Source organism: Pan paniscus, chromosome 10, assembly GCF_029289425.2.
Source record: "Pan paniscus chromosome 10, NHGRI_mPanPan1-v2.0_pri, whole genome shotgun sequence".
NCBI lineage: Eukaryota > Metazoa > Chordata > Mammalia > Primates > Hominidae > Pan > Pan paniscus.
Window position 1 is genome coordinate 81,793,889 of NC_073259.2, and position 5,904 is coordinate 81,799,792.

The window sequence follows — 5,904 nt, forward strand, 5'->3', positions numbered from 1 at the left end:
ACATAATTTCAATCTTGATTGAAATGTGTTAAGACTTGTTTTATGGCCTAACATATTATCTATCTTGGAGAATGTTCCATGTATATTTGAGAAGAATGTATATTCTGTTGCTGTTGAATGCAATATTCTCTACATATTTGTTAGGTCTCTTTGGTGTAAAATTTAGTCAAGTCCAAAGTTTCCTTATTGATTTTCTGCCTTGATGATTATTATTGAAAGTAGTGTATTGAAGTCCCCTACTATTATTATATGGTTGTCTATTTCTTCCTTCAATTTATTTTTGTGTGCTAATGTTGGATGTATATATATTTACAATTGTTAAATCCTCTTAAGAAATTGGGCACTTTATCATTATATAATGACTTTCATTGTCTTCTTTTTATTATATCAAAATCATCAGAAAGAATGAGATAGGAGCAATCAGGATGTTTCAAGTCGTGATTATGTATAGATGTTGATCATGTTTCATGCATCTCCAATAATCATGTTATAATCTGTCCTCCAAAAGGAAGAACAGGAAAATATTATCCCACCTGATGATCATTATTTTCTGTTAAATTTTTTTACTTAAAGTCTATTTTGTCTAAAATAAATATAGCTATCCTGCTATCTTTTGGTTTCCATTTGCATGAAACGTATTTTTCTATTCCTTCATTTTCAGCCTATGTGCTTTCTTAGAGTTGAAATGAGACTTTTGTAGGTAATGCATAGTTAGGGCTTATCATTTTTACACATTCGGCCTCTCTAGTTTTTATAATAAAAATTTCTGTTAAAGTTAGAAGCCTTGGCCAGGCATGGGGGCCCACGCCTGTAATCTCAGCACTTTGGGAGGCCAAGGCGAGTGGATCACCTGAGGTCAGGAGTTCGAGACCAGCCTGGCCAACATGATGAAACCCCATCTCTACTAAAAATACAAAAAAAATTAGCCAGGAGTGGTGGCATGTGCCTGTAATCCCAGCTACTTGGGAGGCTGAGGCAGGAGAATCGCTTGAACCCCGGAGACGGAGGTTGTAGTGAGCCGAGGTTGTGCCACTGCACTCCAGCCTGGGTGACAAGAGTGAAACTCCATCTCAAAAAAAAAAAAAAAAAAAAGTTTGAAGCCTCCTGGCAATTTAAGAAAACACACTTGTGTTCATATAAAATACGGTTTAATCCAAAATGACAGAAAAGAAAATACATAAAAGTAAACCTACTCACATATTTCTTGTCATCTTCTTACTTCCCATTTTCAAAGTCTACGTTAAATTTATATTTACAAAGTTCTACAAAATCTAATGTTTTGATTAAATTGCTTAACTCAACATTTCACTATTAAAATTAATTTTTTATAGATAAGAAGTTACGATCATCATTTTGTCTATCCTGGCTGTTTTATAGAACCTCCAACAATTTGTCAAGTATGGTTCAGGTTTTTCAGCCCACAAACTGAGCAGGTTTCCAGAAGAAGTTTCTGCTAGTGGGTTTTTGCCCTGATAGGTTGTGAATCTCTGTATTTGCCTATTGTTCTCTCCAGTTTTGGGAGCAGCAGTTTGTCCCACAACCTCACTTGTCTTATAGATGCAAGAAAAATTATGGATTGTTTTCTGTTTATTTAGCTTCCTACTTGTTAGGATAGAGTGGCAACTACCAAGTGACTTACATGTGAGGCCCCTATATATTTTTAAAAGTATGTTTTTCAGGCTGGGTGCCAGTGGCCCATGCCTGTAATCCCAGCACTTTGGGAGGTTGTGGCAGGTGGATCACTTGAGGTAAGGAGGTGAGACTAGCCTGGTCAATGTGTTGAAACCCCATCTCTACTAAAAATACAAAAATTAGCCCACTGTGGTGGAATGCACCTGTAATCCAAGTTACTTGGGAGGCTAAGACACGAGAATTGCTTGAGCCTGGGAGAGGGTGGTTGCAGTGAGTTGAGAGTGCACCACTGCACTCCAGCCTGGGCAACAGAACAAGATTCTGTCTCAAAAAACAAAAACAAAACAACAACAACAACAAAAATATATATATATATATAAATATATATATGTAAAATATTGGTTTTTCAATTATACATCTTAAACAATAAGATTATATTTTAGAATAAACTAAGCAATAATGATTAAACTTCTTTTCCAAAAAAATACTGATATTTACCTTTCTCTATACAATTAATTTTAAATTTTATTTATTTCCAATGGATCTGAACCAACATACACCATACATAAATGACTAATATGTTTACCACAGTATTTTGTTCTCTCACTTTATTTGCCTAATACCTTACAAAGAACAAAGAGTTGTAATTAACATACATTTAAATATGTCTTAATAACTAATAAGTATCATTCACTTAACTGCCAATTTCATTTTATTTTTTGAAAACAAATACCATTATTGAGTCTTTATAATTTCATGGGAATTTTATATAGTAATTCATTCTTTAAGTTCAATGAATATCATAGTTATTTTATAGATTGCCTGAAGTTAGAGATAAATTTGAGAGACTTTAACATATTTGTAATACTGATGTTTTACCTACAGAAACAGGAAATCACTCATTATTTATCCATTTAGTCAAATATTCATTAATGTCTTTCAATAATAATTTATGTTTTGGTCAATAAAGGTCTTGTATACATTTGTTATTATGTTTAATTTACTCCTAAGCACCCAAAGATTGTTTGCTGTTTTCTTATTTCATTTTCTAATTACCAATCCTATATAGAAATTCTTCTGACTTTTAAACATTAAACTTGAATTCCAATCAGATAACTTCATTAAATGTCATTTTATAAATGTCACATCACTTTATCAAAAATAAGTATTCACATTTTCTGTTTATTATTCAACAAATAACCTTTTGATTTTTATTATGGGCATGACATGTGTTAGGTACTGAAAGAGACACACACATGAAATAGAGATATCTTTAGTGATGCCTCACTAGGGTGTTACATTCAGTTCAGCCTGAAGTTGACTCCTTACATATTTTAACTTCAGCCTAAAGGTTTCTCTGTACATAATAAACTGCAACCTAACTGGATGCATAAACAGACTATAACCTACTCTCGTGTCAATCACCGAGTTTCAGCCAACTAAGGGTGGCCAACTGTTCAAACCATGTTCAAATAAGGCAAATACCAAACTATATCTGGCAGTTTCTGTACCTCCCTTCCATTTTTTGTATGTCACTTTCTTTTTTCTGTCCATAAATCTTCCACCACACAGCTCTGTTACTGGTGGAGGGTCTTGACTAGTTGTCCAGGTTTTCAGTGTTTTTAACAAAGAATTGGACAAAATGCATGAAGAAAGCAACAAAAGATGAAGCAACAAAAGCACAGATTTATTGAAATAAAAGTACACTCCACAGAGTGGGAGTGGGCTTGAGTGAACTGCTCAAGAGCACTGGTTACAGAATTTTCTGGGGTTTAAATACCTTCTAGAAGTTTCCCACTGGTTACTTGGTTATACCCTAAGTAAATGAAGGAGTGGCCAATGACCAGTCTGATTGGTTGCAGGGGGTGACCAATCAGAGGCTGAAGTAAAGTTACAAAGTTACACGCTATGCACATGAAGACTGGTTGTAGGAGTGGACCAATCAGACGTACTTTCCATTTTTCATCTGAGAGGCAGTGGAAAGGGGTGGGGGTTGCAAAGACAGGAGCTTCTGATATTTTTGTTCCTTGGGTATGGAGAGTTGGGGTTTTCCTTTTGATTCAGTTTGAGGAAGTCAGCATTAACTGGCCACATGTTGCCTGTCTCCAGACCCTATTCTACTGCCTCAGCTCCACTGGAGTCTCACTGAGCCTACTCTGGCTTTGGAGGTGCCAAGTGACCAAGAGAGATTCTCAGAGGCCCATTGCATCGATTTCTCTCTTGCATCAACTGGGCATCATGGTAAGTTCTCTAGTGGATTCCAAAGCTCTGCAGATTTGTGTTTTGAGCTCTCCAAGTTTGAGCAAATTTCTGATCTAACCTGGGTTTGGAAGTCATGACAGACTGGACTGTTTCCTGAATTGGATTGGTTCTGGTAATTAACTGGCTTAGATCCAGTTTGAGGCCTCTTATGTCTGACTGGGTCAGATAGAAACTAGTAATAAATGGCAATATTGCAGGGGCCGTAAACTTCAGCTTTTGAAAATTTGCAGGGATTTTTGTGTTCTACCCCCTTTATTTATTTTTCTTGTGTGCTTAGCTAGGGAAAGGTAATTTCCTAGGTTGATCAAGGGGATCTGAGAGCCAAAGCTGAGATTCAAGGCAAAAAATGGGATCCTTAATTTCTAAAGAACTGAGTAATCTGCTTCCAGCTATGCCTAAATTTACATATATAAACGTTAGGCTCGGGAAGTGGTACACACTTAGCGAAATAGCAAAATCTTACTGAAGATAATTTAAAATTACAGTGAAACATTCCAAATGAATAACACTGCACTTTAAGAAGTGCAGTGGAAAATGAGGACTCTCAAATTAGACTCATCCAGGAATGAGTGCAGATAGATATGCAGAAGCTTCTAAAAAGATTTCAATACTTTTATTGCTTTTTAAAAAAGACCTTTATAAAAAGAAAATAAAAAGCTTACATGACTAATTGATAAGAAAAATTAAATCTGCTAACCTATGGCTTAGTTACAATCTAGCCCTGAATGTGAAAGAATCCTACCCTGAAGTGTTTATAGAAGATACGCCCTCAGGTAAAGTAGGCTTGCTTCCTTTTCTGATCTATCCATGCTGATTTTAGGTATGGAGAATGCTATCTTTGCCTTGTTCTTTAAAATTGACTCTACCCAAAACCCAGTAATTTCAGCTAAATTAAAATACCTAAAAAATTAAAATGCATCCTTCTGGCATTTAACTGGCTATCTTGAAAATACTTTTGCAACAGAAATGTACAACTTTAAAGGAAATCAGCATTTGTATGGGCATCTCTGTTTATACACTTTAACCACCAGGAACTTTATGAGGAAGACAATGGCTTAAAGTTTACATAACAAACTTTGCCTTTGTTTAAATCTAAGTTCTGTTTCTTAGAGGAGTAAATTTTCTACACTGTTTCACCTAAGTCCCTTCTTTGTAGATGCAAATTTTCAGCTGTCTCTAACAATTGTTGATGGCATGAAACAAGTAATCAAGAAATTGATAGTGGGGGAGAAACTTTGGAAACTGGCAAATGAAGAATCTTGTAACAAATCTATAAGATCTGCTTCTGTCTGTGTTTCTGTTACGTCTATATGTTTATCTGTTATGTGTATGTGAAAATATTTAGTGGCCATTGTGAGACATGGAGACATGTTGAAACCATCTTTGCACAATTATGACTGAAACAGTTAAAGAGACCTAACTTAATCAACTCCATCTTGCTTCTAATCTCCAAGCTATCCTTGTTGATTCCTAGGTATAGGCTGAGTTAACTTTAGGAGAAACTTAGCTTCTTACAGGAATTCGGTGAGGGTGGTGGGAAAAATTGTAGAAAGATGCAAACCTTCTTGGAAGGCTGGAAGGTTTTACAAAAGCTTTGTGAAAGGGCTATGGCTGAAGGCAGTCTGATCCTCTTACCTTGAGCTAATAGTAAAAAGCAAATAACAAGGGAATGTAGGGAAGTTTATCTAAATAGCTTATTTACTCATGTGGTCCTAAGACCAACCTTTGATCATCAGCAGGCACATGACTGCTCTCTACTCAGGGCAATGTTAATTACCCTCTAGGGTGTTTACACATTTGTCATTTAACCTGTACTAAATAAATGCGAACTTTGCCAGCTTATCGAGGCCACTGCGGACTCTGGCAGCAGAGCCCGTTAGCTGTGCTGACAGGCAAAATATCTGTGTCAATGTGTGTCTTTCATCTGCCGCTTGGTCAGGGTCTGTAGGTCAGACCTGGCAGTTTATAGTTTATATTTTAAACAAAGACAGTAACAGCTGTTTCCCAAAG

At 35.9% G+C, this 5,904-nt stretch overlaps 1 non-coding gene across 1 annotated transcript; it reads right to left on the reverse strand.

Annotated features, from left to right (window-relative positions):
- Window positions 1-405: 405 nt before the first annotated feature.
- LOC112436787 (U8 small nucleolar RNA) lies at window positions 406-540 on the reverse strand. The gene has a single exon (XR_003025479.2). It is a non-coding gene; the product is annotated as a U8 small nucleolar RNA (small nucleolar RNA).
- Window positions 541-5,904: the final 5,364 nt, after the last annotated feature.